Genomic DNA, 19186 nt, shown 5'->3' with positions numbered 1-19186 from the left:
ACCATATTATGTTTCTATGCTGTTTAGAGAAGCGGTGTTACTCAGTATTTATGAAGTGCCCAAATTGTGCTTGTAGATAAACAGGGAGATGCAGAACCAGCCCTGAGGAGTTTGCAGTCTAAATAGATATAGTAAGAACAGATCTGACAAAAAAGACTGGCGAGCACTGAAGGCTCATATTAGTTCCACATTTGTTTGGTTCTGGGTTTGTTTGTTTTTTTTGTGTTTTTTTTTTTAAATGCTGATACGTTTCATGGAGGGCACTGCTAAATTCTAGTGTGTTGGTGGAGAATGTGTTTAGAGAAGGGACTTGCAAGATAATGGGAGAAAGAAGTGTCTGGACTAGGGGTCAGAGACCCTGGGGCTATCTACCTGAACTCTTAGGTTCTGTTTCTGCCTTTGCCAGTGATTTGAGCACATTCATGTAAGTTCTGTCTGTGCTGTGGCTATTTTGTCTTGAGTTAACAGTAATGTCATCTCAAAGGAAGGCTGGGAACAGAGAGAAAAGCAAAGAGGGGTTACATTTGAGATATCAGACAATAACTCAAAGATATAAATTATGCCCTTGGCTTTGCCACAGACTTGCAGTGTGACCTGGAAAAGGATACAAAACCAGATGTTGCTTGTGCTGAAATTAGTAGAAAATTTCCCTTTGATTTCAGTGATGTAGAATCAAAATCCTTAATTTCTCTCTGTCTCTGCTTTAGTTACTTCTCTGTCTCCATCCGAAAGGATTTGGGGCACTAATGTTTATGTTGCGCTTGAATACAAACAGCCTATAAATACAGGAACCTTTTTGTAAAGTGTTTTGAAATCACATAAGTACTGATTATAAACTGGCAAGTTTGCTGCATACCATAGGGATGGTTATGAATATGCAGGGAGCCCATCCATTTGATTTTCACTCTCGGTGTTTTTTTCGGTATTAGCCAAAAGGAGGGTGGGTTTGTAGCTGAAGGCAGGAAATATAGTCCTTTCCCCCGCCCCACAAAATGCTTTACAGACTGTATAAGCACATCACTAACACGGAGGCAGCTATCCCGTCCATGAGATCGAGGAAATATGATTCTGTGGTTAAGATGTTAGACTTGGACTACTGCTGGGGGGATTCTGCCCCACTGTACCTGTGCAGAATTTATGCCTTTTGCAGATTTCTTTGCTTTCTTCTGGAAGAATGACTTTCTGATGGTGAAGCAATGGAAAGCCAGAAAATTGGTCACATGACCTTCACAGCAGAGCAGCAGGCAGAAAGCGAAATCAGAGTGGGATGGTGGGCAGGACTGGGAAAGATCTGACTGGTGGCTTCTGCTCTGTGCTGGGCTCAGCTGCCGGTCCCACCTGAGCAGGGGAGAACAGGGGCTTCCTCATTCCTTGCCTGGTGTCTGGGCCTGGGTCAGACCCATCCTAAAATTTCCCTCCCAGCTACAGGAAGTTCTGCAACCTTCTCTTCCTCCTGCTTTTTGCACATATTGTTCCTCAGTTGCAGGGGTAGGGATTCCTATACAGCAGTGGTTCCCAAACTTTTCGGCATCACTCCCCGCTTTTGATTTTTGAGAAACCCTCATGCCCCCCCCCCTTTTCTTTCCCATCATCAAACCCCCTTTTAACAAAAATTTCAATTGTAATTTGAAATAAACACAAAAGCTTGATATAAAAATGTTGTTTAAAACTAAAAATGAGCACAAATAATTTTTCTTGGCCCCTTGTGGTTGCCTGGTACAGCACCAGCTGCCTCAGCCCCATGCCAGACTCTAGAACTGCCTGCACCAGCCTCCCGCCCGCCTGAAGACCTGTGTTGCCAGAGCTGCCCACCCGAGCCCCATGCCACTGGGGCCAGCCACCTGCTCACCTGCCAGCTGTCAACCTGCCCATTGGATGCCTGAGCCCCGCGCTGCCAGGACCAGCCTCCTGCCCATCAGCCACCCGCCCAAGCTGCCTGCGCAAGACCCATGCTGCCAGGGCCAGCCATCCCACCCGCCATCCTGAGCTGCCTGAGCTCCACGGTGCTGGGGCCAGCCACCCACCCACCAGACTGAGCTGCCCAAGCCCCATGCTGCTGGGGCCAGGCACCTGAGCCCCACGAGTCCCACAAGCTGGCTGGCCACCCAAACCCTGCAAGCCCTGCGAGCCCCCCATCCAAGCCACTCTGCTGCACTCCTACAAAGCCAGGCACCCCAGCTGCCCATTTAACCCCATCCTTCTCCCCGCCCCCGCAACCCACAGTCACTCATTTGCAGAAGGCAGCTAGCTCCACATGGGTCTTTGCCGGGTGCCTGCTTTGTATAGCGGCTGTGCTGGGTCACCCACGTAAAATGGCAGGGTTGAGACCCAGAAGCAAAGACCGGATCTTTCTTCAGGTGGGGGAATGATGTGGGGGTGTTAGCCAATGGCTGGGTAATGAGTGGTCTGTGAGCCTTATTACATCCGAGTCTTTAACTGCTAGGACAAACTGTCCCTTCGCAGTGGGCAGCCAGAGAGGCTGACGGGTGCCCCAGGAGTCTGTCCCGTGGAGGTGACCCGACTCAGCACTCACCTTTTACTGCACCTTACCACTGACCAGGCTGATATAGCCAAATGGCTGAGGTTCTTTGTTTTGTGTTCGGCTGAGTTACAGTAACTGGAAGGAGTCAGGCTGAAAGCTTAAATGGCTACTATTTATTAAAAGACAGAAATCAAATCTTAATGGTTACAAGGTTATTGCTCTGTCTTCTTAACTACTAGTAGGATGATACATATGACATGTCAATTAGATTACAAGTGAAAAGTTACCCTTGGAGGACCAGACGCCTCAGCCTAAAGAGCTCTTACTATTAAATGTGCACAAAAATACATTGCAGGTATAATTCTCACCCCTGCGTCCTTCGACTCCAGCTTAGCCAATGTCATTCACTGAATCCCTCGGGAAGAACAGTATGAGAAGGGCGTCCCCTGGGACCTTGGGACGCAAAGACCTTACCCGACTGGCAGGTACAGGAAATTGGAGCTCAGTTAGAGTGGGCTGCTGGACCCTTCTTTATACCCCTTGGGTCACGTACACTCTCCCTTATCTAAAGGTACCAATTGTACTGGTTCATCTTTGTGACGCCAGTTCTTACAAGGGAGTTGCAACTTAATTTACACTTGTAAGATAGCGGTAACTAAATCATTAAGACAGGACATTCTTTTTGTATGGGTGGGAGATTCCTCTTCTGGGACAATGTGTGGGCGTGTCAATTATCAGTACCAGCCAAGGGCAGTTTAAGGCCCTGTGGTCATCAGCTGGCCTGTTAGACCCCTTATCTGTATTCTTCCGTCCAGGGTCATGATGAGGCAGCACATCTGTGTTTTGAAGCATCAAAGGCTGTGCTTGAGATAAGCACATCTGTGCTTTCAGATGTTCTAAGACCTGTGCTGTTTCCTTTGTGCTCTGAGGCACCTAAGAGGGGCAAGATGGAGTAGAGCAGGGGGATTCTGTCTGGCTACAGGGGGCTGGGTCACGTTGCACCCCCCAGAATTTCTTCATGCCCCCCCAGGGTGGCACACCCCCCAGTTTGGGAAACCATGTTGTACAGAGGACTGATCCCCTATTCACTCAGCCCTCATGTGTGCACACCATCTGAACCCTGACCCTCTTGCCAAGCCTCATCCCTTTCACACTGTGCACCCCATCTGATGACCCCCACTCCCCCTTCACCTGGACCACTCCCACAAGTTGCCCAGACCTCAACCTGCTGAGCCCCAAGCAGCTGCATTTGGAACTCCCATTGAGCCTCTCGTTTTCAGATGTCCTGCTGGACCTCTCTCTCATCCCATACCCAGATGCCCACTGCTGAGTCCCAATTGCCTTTGCTGGGAGCCCACTACAAGGACCTATTACTATTGCACCCAGAATCTCCCTACAAGCCCTTGTATATTCAGATCCCCACTGAGCTGCCTGTGCTCAGATTGCGCCACACCTGGATCCCCTCACACTAAGCCCATCCACACTTAGATCCTGCCATACTGAGCCTGCCTGCCCACTTGGTACACCTGGTACAGGAGAGCAGGGCCATCCTAGGGTGTTTCTGTACCAGGCTCCTTCCTCGTGCTGTGGTGTCAGGGCTGTGTGCAGCCTCCCCACCGAGTCTCTGTGCCGGAGGGAGCTGCACGGTAATCTCCCACCTCTGTGCAGCAAGTGGCTTGTGCTCCCCAGTGGCAAGCTGGAACTGTCACGTTTATTTGACAAATACAATTTGCAGAATTTTGTAGTATTTAAAAACATTGTGTGCAGAATTTTTAGTATTCTGGTGCATGACGCCCTCAAGAGCAGAGTAGGACTTGAGACCTGGGTTCAAGTCCCTGCCCGACCACAAACTTCATGCGTCCTTTGGCAAGTCGCCTCGCCTTGCTATACCTCTATTTGCCCTCTGTAAAACTGAGATAATAGCATAGCTCTACCTCGCAGGCTGCTAAGATAGGTGATAGATTGCAAAATGCTCAGATGCTGTAAGCAGGACCAGATAGGTACCAAAGATAGACATGATGGGGTTAGGAGAGCTGCTGCTTTATTTCTGTGAGCTACAAAGAGTCTTGGGTAGATGAAAGAACTATAAGAAATCCCAAGCTATGGTCAGTTTTGGACTTATGTTAATAATATAAGGTGACAAGGTGTGTGAGGTAATACCTTTTATTGACCTAACTTTATTTGGTGAGGGAGATGGGTTTTGGGCTATGCAGAACTCTTCTTTGGATCTGGGAAATGTTCTCAGCATGTCACAAAATGCCTGGTGGAGCCATCTGTTTAGTTCTCCCATAATAGGGGGAAAGGAGGTGGTGGGGAGCTGGAGTGAGGTTAGTATATTGTTGTCACAAGCCTTCAACCTAGTCTTCATTCAGTTTGTGATTTCAGTGTCCATTATAGCTATTAATTTTTAAATTTCTGGACTCATCTTTGAAGGTGTGCAGGTTTTGTTGATTGGAGGAGGACTGAGAGGCTAGATAGAGAATCACGGTTTTGTGAAAAGTGTTCACTTCCAGGTGTGAGGGTGTTTTTTGTCTTTTTTTCTGTGAGTTCATTTAAAAGCATAATGGTTGTCTCATTTCACCCACATAATTGTTATTACGACATTTAGTGCAATGGATGAGCTACACATGCCTATCACAATATGTGGTTAGGACCCATAGATCTTGAAAGGTGTGTTTTGGAAGTTGTTGATCGTTATATCCTGTGTTTGAAGGTGTTACATCCTTTCTGACTGTGTTTGTTGATATGCTCTGCTCTGTAGGGTGCATGCTTGTGATGATGGACTTGGCAAGTTTGGGGGTGGGGGGTATTGTTTGAAGTCCAGAAGAGGGAGTTTGGGAAAGGTTTATTTCATGATCTGTGAGATGGATTGTCCCCCATGTACTGATCAAGCCACTGATGTTTGCTTTCCTGCCTTGTGGGGCTCCCCATCACCCTGTAGTGCTGGGACAGAAGCTCTGGTCTTCCCCAGAAAGGTACACAGCTGAGGGTAACTGCCCCTATACAGAGCAACACAGAGGCTGAACCGCTTCATCTCTGGTAGGGCTAAGCCCTAAGGCAGGGTCTCTTCCCCATGCGCCAGGAGCTTGCCCAAAGCTATGCCACCTGTGGATTAACAAAAGACCAGCTAATGCTGCCAGCCACCACCTGAACAGTAAACCTTTGCATCTTAATTCATGTATTACTGAAGCTGTTGTAAGTAGGACTAGTAGTGACTCTAAAAAGTATTACTGGCACTGGGACCATAAATAGAGGTCAAAAGGTCGAATTTCTTCCCTCCTCCTTGGAAAGGTTGTTGACCCCTGCTCTAAGGGCTCCTCATCAGTGTTCCTGTAGACTGTGTGTTTGTGTGGCTGCTCAGGAAAAATTCAGATGCTGTCCAGCTGATTTATTTCTATTGGTGATACACTTTCACACATGCCTTGGTGCACATAAAATTTTATTCTGTACCTGGATGGAAAAGGTTAGAGGGAACATTGGTCAGCACCCAGGAAACCATCCCCCAAAAGGGACCAAACTCCCAAATAAATCCTTTTTACTCCGTGTAAACATGTAGCACAGAGAAAGCTCATACTACTGTGAAAAGTCAAAACAAAAAGCAGTCAAGTAGCACTTTAAAGACTAGCAAAATAGTGTATTAGGTGAGCTTTTGTGGGACAGACCCACTTCTTCAGACTACTGTGAAAAGTGGCATTTGTATGATTTTTAATATCACTCTTTTTAGCAAAGCCCAGGACAAATGCAACCCTGGCTGGGTGGGACAGGAAGGGTTGGAGGAGTAGGCAATAGGGGGTATGTTGGGATGGATGTGTGCCAGGCGAGGCAATGCGACGGGGAGGAGAGCATGGATGTGGGGCTAAGAGAGAGGAGGATGGTGATGACATGACCCCTGTAAGCTGAGCGCTTGGAATGGCCACCCAGGAGAGATTCAGGTGTTGCTCAGCTAATGAGCAGAGCATCCACAGCCAGTAGCACGTTCTTCTTAGCGGCGCACGTCTGCAATACGCCAAAGTGTATTCAGCACATGGATGGAAGACATTAGAGGGAACATTGGTGCTGAGCCCCACAGCTGTGTGGCAGGAGTTGGGCTGGTGCCCACTGCCAGGGGTTGGCTCAGGGTCAGTGCCCGTGGTCAGAGCTGGGGGCAGGAGCTACAAGGCTGGGGCAGGGAGTTACAGCTCAGGGCCGCTGCCCACCACCACTTTCTCCGAGCTGGTTGCTGGAGAGTGGGGCCATGTGGCTTGGTCTAGGGGTTAGCCCCACACCCATGAGGCTGAAGCCAGCATCTTCAGCATGTTCCTGGGGCTGTGGATCAGCACCTGTTGCTGCACATCTGAGCCTGAGGATTGGGGCCTGAAGCTGTTGCCTGCTGCCATGCACCTGGGACTACAGCTCACTGCCTGGGGTCAGTGGACAGAACTGGGGGCCAGAACATGTGGCCAGGGGTTGGTACCTGGGGCCAGTGCCTGCTGTCAGGGTTGGGGCATGGGGCTGGCTCAGTATGGCTCAAGACAGAGAGACAGAGTCCTCATGTGGCCACTGAACTGAAGCTCCCTGGACAAAGGCTGGGGCTGCATGGTCAGAACTGGGGGTCAGCGCCTGAACAGCTGGAGCTGGGTGCTGACAATTCAAGTCCCATGGCTGGAGACCACTTCACTGCAGCCTGATCCTCCCCAAATCCGGCTGCTTTAGGCCACCTCCCAACCACGTTTCTTTGTGACATTTCCCACCCCCGTCCCCTGCCTGGTAGAGAACTTCTGGTGCTCCTGCAGCATTGTGCCTGCCATGCAGGGCAGCTCAGCCAGGAAGAACAAGGAGGGGCCAGTGCTTTGTGTTCCCTCCACCTCTGATCAAGCAGGTGTCCTGGCAGCAGGCAAACCAACACCCCACCCCCCCCCCCCCCCCCGGCTATTGTTTGCATAATGACACTGCCTCAGAATGACATTCGCTATGCTGACAGAACCTCTTCCCTTAGCATAGCTGTGGCAGCCCCTGGGTTTGCCAGCGTAGCTATGACAGGTAGAGGGGTCTTTTCCCTACACTCCTTATCAGCATAATTATGCCAACAAAGCTTGGTACTGTAGACCAGACCCAAGTCTGTCTCCGGTGCTGTTCTGCTCCCACTGGTTTGCAGATGCTTGGTAGAATTCTATCCGTAAATTGCGGTTGTTCAGCACTAGGGTTTTGCTTGGCAGTGAATCACTTCCCTCTCTCTTCCTATGTGTTAGGATGTTGCTAGGGCTTTTATAGGGAAATGACATAAATAAGCAGAAAAGTCCAGAGCACATAAATTCTGAGTATTATTGCTTTGGTTGGTTGGTTAATAAAACAGTCCTAGTTCCTTAACGTAAAGATGCTTCCACCACATCTAGCAAATTTTAAAGGAATACGTATTTCTTTCACCCTTCTTATTCCCCCATCAAACCCTCGTTCTGCTGATGGTGTGTATGGAACACTGACAGCTGGTATTGTATAGGGGGAGGTGAGACTATGGTCTGTTATGCAAAGCATGTCAGTTTTGCTGTTACCTTTCCTCCATTTCTCCTGCCCCATTCCACTTTTTGTATTTGTCAGCCACCTGTTGCATTTTGTCATGAATCTAGATAGCTGTCTCTTGGGGAACGGAAAGGCTGTGCTCTTTTTACTTGGGTTTGTGCCTAGCGTAATGGGAGTATGATCCTTGAACTAGAGCCGCTGACAGTGATGCGAATAAATGAAAATGCTTGACTATCTTGGTCACTAAAATTCCCACTCCGTTTGACCAGTTAGTTATTTTATCATCTTCCATCTTACAAAATTGCCCTGTCTGGTGCTCTAGGCACTTAACTGCATCTTTCGTGTGGGTTTTCTAAAGAGACATTTCAATCATTGTTGAATATATAGCATTTTTTTGAAGACATGTATAACCTTTGGGCCAGATTGCAGCTTTTGAAAAGGAGCAGGGTCTCTGCAAGAATTTGTAGGCACATTGTTCTGCCCCATGTTACACATTTCCAAGTAACAAATGTAACGCCTGTGATATCTAAGCGGGAGGAGCCAGTGCAGTTTTTAGCAAGAATAGGATTCTATAAATCTTTCACTAAGTACTGCCTTGTTAATTCTCGTCATGGCTGAGTCCCCACCATGGCACTTGGAATGCAGGTAATGGGGGCCAGCTAGCAAATAAAACACTGCTAGACACTGTCTCTGCAGTTTCCAGACAGAAAAGTTTTCGTGATTTCAGTTTTCCCTGAAATTAATCAGTAGCTGCCACCAACAAGTGTACAAAATCCCCTTTCCAGGAAAGAAATCACTTAGAATCTCTTCCCTGGGGGGGCGGGAACCGCCAGCCTCCTTTTCCCAATAAATTCAAAAGAAGTAATGGGAACACCCCCCAAGAGAACCCTGCATGGACTTGTGAGCTTTCTGGTAATGTGTGTGGCCAAGCATGTAGTTTTAAGCTCCAGTAGAACACAAAGGATCAACCAGTACTTGTTAAGAAAGAACAAGCACGTTTATATTAAAACAAGACTATCTTTTCAAGTATCCTAAATGGCTTCAAAAAAACAAAACAGAAAGAAAAGGCTAACAGTTAAAGCAAAACACATGGATTTTCCCTGGGCCAGGTTCTTGGTTAGAGAGAGAGAACAAAAGGAACAAATAACCAGTGCAGAAGTAATTTCCAACCCCCCAGACAATAAAAACAGTAAACCTTAGGCGACTACCTAAACTTTTCTTTACTCACACATTCTGATGAGCCCAGGGGATCTGTTTTGGAAGAGCTCATTTCATGCTTCCGTTCCTGGAGAGATCCCTGTCTTTTCTCGGTCTCCTTTTCTAACAAAGGAGGGGCTGCTGTGATTTCAGTTTCAGGTTTGAATTTTTCCGCTAGCTCCTATTGGTTTTTTGCCACTTCCCCCAAACCCCTTCCCTCAGGGGCAAGTAAGCTTAACCCTTTCCTAGCTCTCCTGCAGGTAAGTTTAGGCTTGCCTTTGCAGCACCCATACATAGCAAGAAACTCCATTTTATAGAATTGTTATCTCCTGGCTTGGTATTTCATTAACACAGGCAGGACTTGTGGCCTTTGTGGTGCATGGCCCTGTTAGTGTATTACTTCAATTTTTTGTAACCCTTCTGTCTAAAGCAGTTGGCAGCAGCCAGGGTGGGGTTCAATAGTTAGAGATTCCTTTCATCCATCTCACACAGAACCAGCTCGAGCCCCCACCCAGTAGCTTGGGAAGTTCACATACCCCTGGGTGCCTCGGAGAGGCAATGCTTCCCCATTCGCATGCACAGAGACTGAGTGTAGAAAAGAACTTTTAATGAAAGAGGCAGAGAAGTCACATGGCGTTAGCTTGGGAAAATATCACACCCAGAGTTCATACCCAACCCTGAAGTAACTGTCCCAGGTCAAATGGATTGAATAGTGTCCTTGGCCTCTCAGGCTCACCAGTCCGACACTGTAGGGTCCCATTTGCACACCCAAACTTTCTCCATACCCCACTTTAAATGCCCCACTCACAGCTCTATACAGTCCGTGCAGGCCCTGAGACATCACCCTGATGCATTCCCTCATGGAGCCTGAGGCACACCTTTGTGTCAGTTCTGTGTTCCGCTTGCTCCTGCCAGCCACCCAACTGGCCACCTGCTGCTTCTCCTACCGGCTGCCCACCTGTCACTCCTGCCAACCGCCTTGCTGGCCGCCCACCGGTTGCTCCTGCCAGTCACCTGTCTGCTGTGCTCTGGCTGCTTGCCCGCCATATTGCAGATTTTGAGCTTTCTGTGGCTTCAGCTGCCAGTGATTCCAACTTATTGTGGTTTCAGCTCTGGGCCTAGTCACAGCATCTCAGTATCCACCAAGGTGGATTCTCACAAAATAACTATAGACACCAGCTTGAGAGCTATCTTTGAACAATGGGGCTTGGGGGAGAACTAGCCAAACCAGGCTTACAGTCTGTACTGGAAATGCTATTGATGTGATCAAGTGGGTCTGTCCCATGAAAGCTCATCGCCGAATAAATCATTTTGTTAGTCTTTAAAGTGCTGCATTACTGCTGTTTTGTTTTTTGTTAGAAAACAGACTAACATGGCTATCTCTTGGACACTGTGCACCATGCAAGGCACTATATATAGTCATTTGGAAGGGAGAGCCATCAACTATTTGAAAAATCTCTCTCAGATCCAGACAGACATCATCTTTCTCTTCAAATGCAAAAAGGTGGACGTCCTGCCCAAGGGACTGACACTGAAAAACCCATTACAATCACCATACTACACTGATTATAGAGAGAAACTATGCCACGGAACCACTTGATCAGTATCCTGTACAGCAAGCAGTAGAGGATCAAGAATGACCTCTTTGAATTTGAAACTCATCAATAATCAAGCATCCTCGCAAGACCCCACAGAGCAGAACTTTACCTACACTAGACAAGAAATCTATAATACACACCTCCACTCCCTTCAAAAGAGAGAGGACAATAAACTATGTAAATTACTTCATACCTCAGGATACTACCATTACAACAACTACAACACACCAGAGAATATTGTTAACTTTTCAAACTACAAACTCAGCCCAGCTGAAGAGTCTTTCTTATCCCGAGGACTTTGTTTCTGCCCCATTGCCTCCATGAACCTAAAACAATTTTGTGGTTATCTCGAGGCCTCCTTTTGTTGTCTCCGCCTAAGGGAATATTTCCAACATACCAATCAACATCAGTCTGACTCGCTCAATCCCCCCCCCACCAGCACCAAAAGAAGAAGAATTCTATGTGGGCTCCCCTGACAAAGTGACAGTTTAGATTTCTATATACAATGCTTCCACAACCGTGCACAGACTGAAATTATATGCAAACAACACCAAATGAAACACAATCTCAACTGTGCTGAACGCTATGCTGTCCAGAGTCTCAAAAATAACTCGGACGTTATAATCAAGCCAGCTGATAAAGGGGGTGCTGTCGTCATCATGAATAAGTTGGACTATGAACAGGAGGCAACAAGACAACTGTCTAACACCACATTTTACAGACCTCTCTCCTCTGATCCCACTTTAGAATTCCAAAATAAATTACACCATCTACTTAAGGAATTCCCTGCCTCTACTCGAGACCAAATTCACTCAGACACACCATCTGAGCCCCGACGTAGATTATTCTATTTACTACCTAAAATCCATAAACTTGGAAACCCAGGATGCCCTGTCATTTTGCGTATTGGCACCCTTACTACCAGACTATTCAGTTTTGTGGACTCCCTCTTCAGACCCTACGCCACCAGCGCTCCTAGCTATCTCTGAGATACCATTGACTTCCTGAGGAAATTACAAAACATTGGAAACCTTCCTGGCAATACCATCCTTGCCACCATGCATATAAAGGCTCTCTACACCAATATTCCACATGAAGATGGACTGCAAGCTATCAGGAATACTATTCCTGATGTTACCACAGCAAATCTGGTGGCTGACCTATGTAACTTCCTTCTCACCCATAATTATTTCCAATTTGGGGACAATTTATACCTCCAGATTAGTGGCACTGCTATGGGCACCCGCATGGACCTACAGTATGCTAACATTTTTATGGCCAACTTAGAGCAACGATTCCTTAGCTCTTGTCTCCTATTATCCCTCCTTACGCTACATCAATTATCTGTTTATTGTTTTGACTCGCAGTAAAGAGACTCTGGAAGAATTCCACAGAGATTTTAACAACCTGCACCTTACCATCAATTTCAGCCTTTACTATTCCACACGAGAAATACATTTCCTGGACACCGCAGTACAAATCACTGATGATTGCATTAACGCCACTCTCTACCGGAAACCCACTGACTGCTACACTTACCTACATGCCACCAGCTTACATCCAGCACACACCACACAATCTATCATTTTATAGTCAAGCCCTTAGATACAATTGCATTTGCTCTGATCCTACTGATAGAGACCAAAAACTTCAACACCTCTACCAAGCATTCATAAAACTGAATTACCCATCGGGAGAAGTGGAAAAAAAAAACAAAACAGATTGACAGGGCCGGACAAATACCCAGAAACCAGCTATTTCATGGTAGGGCCAAGAAAATCAATAACAGAACACTGCTTGTCATTACCTATAGCCCCCAGCTCAAACCCCTGCAATGCATCATTAAAAACCTACAACCTCTTCTAGATCATGATGCTACACTCCAGAAGGCCCTAGGTGACAGGCCTGTCCTCTCCTATAGACAACCTCCTAATGTAAGAGAGCTTCTCCTTAGCAATTGCAGGCTACACAACAGTAATGCTAATCTTGGAACTTTTCCTGCCAACAAACCCTGTTGCCAACTTTGTCCACATTTATTCTGGGGACACCATGACTGGACCTAACCACATTAGTTACAAGAGCAAGGGCTCATTGTCGTGTACCTCAACCAATGTTATATATGCCATTATGTGCCCGCAGTGCCCCTCTACTATGTACATTGGACAAACAGGGCAAATTCTTCACCAAAGAATGAATGGACATAGAGCAGACATCAGGAATCTCAATACACATCAGCCTGTCAGTGAGCATTTCAGTGGAGTGGGCCATTCTGTTAAAGACCTGAGAATATGCATCTTACAACAAAGAGACTTTAAAAACAGATTGCATAGGGAAATTTGTGAACTGGAGTTCACATTCAAATTTGACACATTTACATGTGACATGAACAAAGACAACAATTACTTCACGCATTATAAGGACTGCTTACTTTCCTTTGATCCTCATAATATTCTCAGGCAAGACAATTAACATCCCCCCACCCCTTTCCTTCAGTCCTATGCATTTGATTTGTCTGTTTTTATTGCAGGTTTTTTTTTTTTTGGACTTCTGTGTTACAAATTTAAGTCTGTACTGGAAATGCTGTTGATTTGAAGAAGTGGATCTGTTCCATGGAAGCCCATCACCGAATAAATCATTGTTAGTCTTTAAAGGGTTACATTACTGTTGTTTTGTTTTCAGTCTCACAGATGAATGGCCAAAAGGCTCCCAGATAGCTGGTTCAGCCACTATTCCTCCCTCTTCTGCTTCACAGTGCTCAGATGTGGGGACTCCTGTGCAATCCATATCTTATCCAGTGATGATGACTGCCCTGTACCCCCACAAAAACTTCAAGCGTTGGTGAGACTTCACAGTGTTACTCTGGGTGATAGCATAAATTGTGACTTTACAACAAATAGCAAAACCTCATTGCTTCACCTGCTATCAGTCAGGCTTTGTTTGCAGGGCATTACATATGCACACCTTTGTATTTTCATGCAAATGATCTCTAAAGGACACATTCCCCAAATCCTTCAGCAGTATTGAGCTCTTACCAGAATATTCCTTACGTTTGTTTTTCCTTCCCGCGGACTTTTCTCTTTTTTGTTTTAAGTTTTCAGATAAAAAGAAAACACCTCGATAGGGTAAAAAAACCTCTTTTTTTTAAAGGTGGTTCATCCAAAGGTAGCATAGCTCTCAGCCGAACCTGTTCAGTTTATTAGTGAGCAGCAGCTGATTCCCTGATGCACTTGGCGGACATCATGCATTCAGTGAAAGCTACCTACCCTCTCTGGGAGGACTATATGGGAACAGAGTTGTCCAGCCTGCTGTTGCTGTTGCCAGGGTTCGTGTTCTTTGGTGATATGGGGCAGATCTACACGATGCGGCACTGTCGATCTAATTTATGCAACTCCAACTACTTGAATACCGTAGCTGGAGTCGACGTATCTTAGGCTGAGTTGCTGCAGGGTCTCTATTGTGGGAGGTTGACAGAGAAACTCTAATTTCCAAACCCTTGAACAATGAAAACGATACCCTTCTCATTCTGGTGGAGTACTGGAGTCAACAAGGGAGCGACCGGCAGTTAATTAATAGGTCTTCACTAGACCTGATAAATTGACCCCCAAGGGATCAATGGCCACAGTGCAGATCCCCTGGTAAGTGTAGACGTGTCTGTAGACACAGACGAGAGGACAGCTTTTCCTGTACTTAGACTTAATCAGTGACAAATGATGTTGAATTATGAAAAGTCATAACCTTTCCCTTGTGTTGACTGGGTTTTTAGTTGTCAAGAGATTACCTAACGTGCCCCGACTCTTAGGCTCCTGCAAGAGAAAGGAGAAGATGGAGTGGCAGTTCCCAAGCAAGAGGTCCTCTCCATCTTGCTTTTTCTGAAGCTCTGTTCCTTTCTGAGGGAATAGTTACAGGTCCTGGCTATTTTCCCTGGGTGGATGCTCTGATTGGAGGAATGGCAAGACAGACTGCACTACTAGTGGAAGAAGCAGTGGCCGGTAGAGAGAAGAAAATTGGCAGCCCCTGAAAAGTCTTTTGAAAGCAGTGGTTTTGGTGATCATAGCGGTGGAAATTGTAACTAAATACATTAGTGAAGGAATTAACTTTTGTGACATCATTTGCAATTCTGGTTCTCTTCTTGCCCCATGAGCTACCATTGTCAGCTGGGCTTCGTGGGTCCGAGATGTTCAGCTGACAAGTGCTCAGAACCTGCTCATTCGGCACTTGTTTTAAAGAAGGCCTCCATAGCGTGCTGAAGTTGCCCCTGGAAGCTCCTCATGATGGCCTCTTTCAGGGAAGACTGCAAGAGACATCCAGCACTGTATGAACCAGGAAGCTTCAGGAGCTTGATTTACTGTCCAAGCTGCTGAAGGCTGTAGAAATGCGCTCGGTGCCCAAAGCAGTTTCTGAACTTTGTTTGCAGTAAATGTACACAGAAGGTGCAAGGCCTTACATGGTAGAGTAACTTGTTTTGTCATAACAAGCAAATTCCTCAAAAAAGGTAAACTTCCTTGATTCTTTAATGGATCTTTAACTTAAGAAATTAGCACCTGTATGTGCCTGCATTCTCGCTCTTTTTTTTTTTTTTTGGAAGAAAACCTTTGGCCATTTTTCATCCTGAAACCATTCCACCTGACAGTCAAGTGAACATTCAGATGGGAAGGAGAATGCAGGCCTTGTCAAGCAGGGAACTCCACTAGGTGTTTCACCAAGAGAAGCTGGCAGTTAGGGCAGAAATGAGTAAGTGCCCAGGGAGGATATCCGTGTACAGTGCATTTGGGGTGCTGCCTTTCAATATCTTAGTTCAAATGCTGGCAATGACTAAGGGAGGAGACAGCACTGTTTTTATGAGATGGAGATTTAACCATTTCTTTACAGCACTGTGAAGATAACGTGCTGCTACTTTTGTGATAGAACATGAGACCTAGGAAAGTGAAAATGTACAAAGTGAAATGCAGCTTTTAGGAGCCTGGTATAGCTAATAAATAGAATTTTCTCTCCCCACCCTGCCTCCTGATTGTTTCTGCTACAGAATTTTAATTTATTTAGTCTCTCTCTTAATTAACTGGTTGGGCATTCATGGAAGTTTATGCTTGTAAAAGTTATACAACCCTCAATTATTGCAGCTCTTGTAAATAAATTCCCAGGGTACTACCAAATCTGATTTTCGGGAAGAGCTAAGAAACTGATGATTAGAAAAGTGAGATCCCTGTCAAGTAACTTGCACAAGCTAGCAACCTCTTAAGGATCATTGTTTCTCAAAACATTAAGGGTGTGTCTACACTAGCTCCCTATTTCGAAAGCAACATGGTAAGTAGGGTGTCGGGAGATTATTAATGAAGTGCTGTAGTACATATGCAGCACTTCACTAAGCTAATTCTCCCCCACGGCAACTTCGAAGGTGTTAAACTTTGGAGTGTAGCTGTGGTCAACCTGCCGGTACTTCGAAGTGCCTGGGCAACTTTGAAGTCCCTTTACTTCTCAGAATTCAAGTCCATCAAAGAATATTCCTCAATACTTTCAGTTTTGTTTTAATATATTGACCGCAAGTGGTAGTGGGAATGGGATGTCATCTCCCCACATTGCATTACCCTCATTCCCCTCCTGTGAAAGCAAATGGCCATTTTTCCAGCAGGCAGGAAGGAAAAATAGGGCATCAATAAAGATTGCCAAATTAATTGAAATGTCTTGCTTCTACTACTGAATCGCTTTTTATATCTGTAGCTGTAACTGAATTATCAAAGATCAAAAAGCAGCACGTGTCTGTGTCTTCTCAACTGGCCCTCCAGCCACCATCCCCACTCCCTTGATTACATATGATCCTTGAAAATAATACAGGAAAAATGCAAAGCTTGAAGAAAAAGTAGGATATTAAAGGTTTTGAAAAAAGATTTTGCGCAGCAGGGTTTTTGGCTTCCCAGTCCATTACACAGCGTCTGGGCCCTGGGATCCCCCAACAGTCTGTGTCTTCTCAGCTGGCCCTCCACCCCCTCTTCCCTGAGTTAAGGGGGCCAAAGCATGAAGAAAGAGGATAGAACAGTTAGGAAAAAGATTTTTGGCTTCCCACTATGCTACACAGAGTTGTCCAACATGGGAGATGTGGCTCACCAAATTTCAGCAAGTGGTGGTACTCGGATGGGGAGGGGGCCAGCACTGGTTGACTGTCAGGGTGCTGGACCCACTCATTCTGTGATGGGGGGAGGGTCAAGCGGATCGGACGATGATGGGTCAGTTGACATGATCCCCAAAAATCTTTTTGTGCGGGGGGTGGGGTGGGTGTGGGGAAGACCATGGCTGCAGACCCAGTGAAAATGGTCCCCATGGCAGCTGCAAGCCCCTGAAAATATTTTTCATTGGGGGGGGGGTGGGGAAGTGGAACCTGTGGCAGCAGAGTCAGTTGAAATGGTCCCCTGGGCAGTAGCAAGCCCCCAGAAATATTAATGGCCCATGGAGCTCTCACTGCATACAAGCCAGCCAGGACATGGTGCTGCCTGGCAGCATGGTCTGCATTGAGCAGCAGGCACGTCCTTTTATTTGGTTGGGGTCTAGCCATGTGATGTAGTTGGGTGTGGGGAAGACCCAACTGCATGGTGCCTGTGGGGGCGGGAGGGTGAGCACTGCACAAATGTAAACTGCAGAATATAAATTTCTCGGCCTCTCCTTTCATGCATGACTCCCCCTCCCCCCCCCCCAACAGCAGAGCTGCCACATGGTGCGGCAGGACAGGGGCTGGGCCCATGCTGAAAAAAAATATGCAAGTGCTCTGCTTGCAGAGGTGGAGACAGAACAATGAGCTCCGTGCTGGGGCTATTTTGAATGGATAGGTGTGTTCGCAGTGCTGAAAGAAAGAAGTTTCTCAGCTGCTCATACAAGCATGACCACACAGCCGCAGGCTTGGTGCCCAGTTCAAATTAGCAGGCTTCCTGTTATCTAATTCCTTCATACCTGGAGAGCAGTGGAGATGGAAGCGGCCAGAGTGGAGCACTGTGGGGCATTGTAGGGCAGGGATAGCTCAGTAGTTTGAGCATTGGCCTGCTAAACCCAGAGTTGTGAGCCCACTCCTTGAGGAGGCCATTTAGGGACTGGGGCAAATAGATGTCAGGGATGGTGCATGGTACTGCCAAGAGGGCAGGGGACTGGACTAGATGACCTCCCAAGGTCCCTTCCAGTTCTAGGAGATGTGTATCTCCATTATAATTGTGGGATACACATGGGACACCTCTGGAGGCTAATGAATTCGATTTTAAGACATGGTGCTTCCACACTGGCCTTCGTTCGGACTTTTAAATTTGAACTTGACGCTACACCCAGCTGGTTTCAGTGGTGTTATGATATCGATATTAGTGTTCCCTAAATTGAGCTAATGGTATTTACAGTGAAGACAGTGACATTGTAATATGACACTTGTAAATTCAAATTTCTCTCTTAGTGTAGAGGTAGCCAAGTTCTTAATTTGAGAGCCATTATCTGAACTGAAATAAGACCAGACACAGATTGTTGCTGGCAGTAGAGCTGCATACAGGTTTTCGTTTTGGATGGTATGGCACTGCAGTGCCTGAATGGTTTAAAAAAGCCAGGGACCATGAGTGAGTAGCTGTGCGTGACTGCAGTGGTACAGGCCCTGTCCCTCTGTCCTGATTCTAGCAAAATGACAAATACAGTTCACAACAGAAGCTGTTTCCTATTGCAGAGGTGTTTAAAGCCTAAAACTTCTTTCTCCCTCCAGCATTAAATTGGAATGTATACAGGGCTTCCAGATTTTGCAGGTACTCTGATGAAGTGATTTTAGTTAATGAAGATCATTACGATGACAAAAGGGCTATTCTTACTTTTGGCTTTAACTTACTGTGGGCTTAACTCACATTATTTTTGCATTGCTCTATTCCCATTGGAGAAGGTCTTCTGTTGACCTAACATTGTCTACGCTGCAGATTAGGTCTGTATAATTTAGGGTTGCTCAGGGTGTAGTTGACACAGTTATACTTGCATGAGTTTGTAGTGTAGACCAAGCCTGAGGCTGGTCTATGTTAGAGAAGTGTTGATGCAAGGCAGCTTACATTATGCTAACTGTGGAAGAGTCTGTGCTAGATTTTTTCTTGCTGATGTAACTGCCTTGGTACTCCATCTTAATGAATTCACCTTTCTGAGAGGCATGGAATTTAGGTTGATGCAGCTAGCTCAGTGCAGGGCCAGTGTAGATTGGGGTGGGCAATAATTTTTGGTGGGGGAGGCTTTCCAAGAATTTGCTAAGCTATCAAGGGTCTCCCTCTTCTAGGATATTGATGGAGAGGGTGCAGGGTCTGGGCTCGAAGTTGGGTGTAGGAGAGGATTTTTGACCTCCGGGAGGGGTGTAGGAGGGGTACAGGGTCTGGGAGGGCATTGTGACCTGGGGAATGGGTGCAGGAGGGGATAAAGAGGATTT

The 19186-nt window shown here is 46.4% G+C and overlaps 1 protein-coding gene and 1 long non-coding RNA gene across 7 annotated transcripts in view; one reads left to right on the top strand and one right to left on the bottom strand.

Moving 5' to 3' along the window:
* LOC142003501 (uncharacterized) overlaps positions 1-9259 on the bottom strand; it is a 47147-nt gene extending 37888 nt beyond the window's left edge. Inside the window, exon 1 of the long non-coding RNA XR_012642847.1 lies at positions 9207-9259. This is a non-coding gene — a long non-coding RNA (uncharacterized LOC142003501). The remainder of the gene's footprint in view (positions 1-9206) is intronic.
* The window catches only part of STIM1 (stromal interaction molecule 1), a 188993-nt gene that overhangs the window by 47051 nt on the left and 122756 nt on the right, over positions 1-19186 (top strand). The window lies entirely within an intron of this gene.

This window comes from Carettochelys insculpta, chromosome 1 (genome assembly GCF_033958435.1).
Source record: "Carettochelys insculpta isolate YL-2023 chromosome 1, ASM3395843v1, whole genome shotgun sequence".
NCBI lineage: Eukaryota > Metazoa > Chordata > Testudines > Carettochelyidae > Carettochelys > Carettochelys insculpta.
The sequence above is the reverse complement of the archived record's forward strand: the minus strand, read 5'-3'. Positions and strand labels throughout refer to the sequence as shown.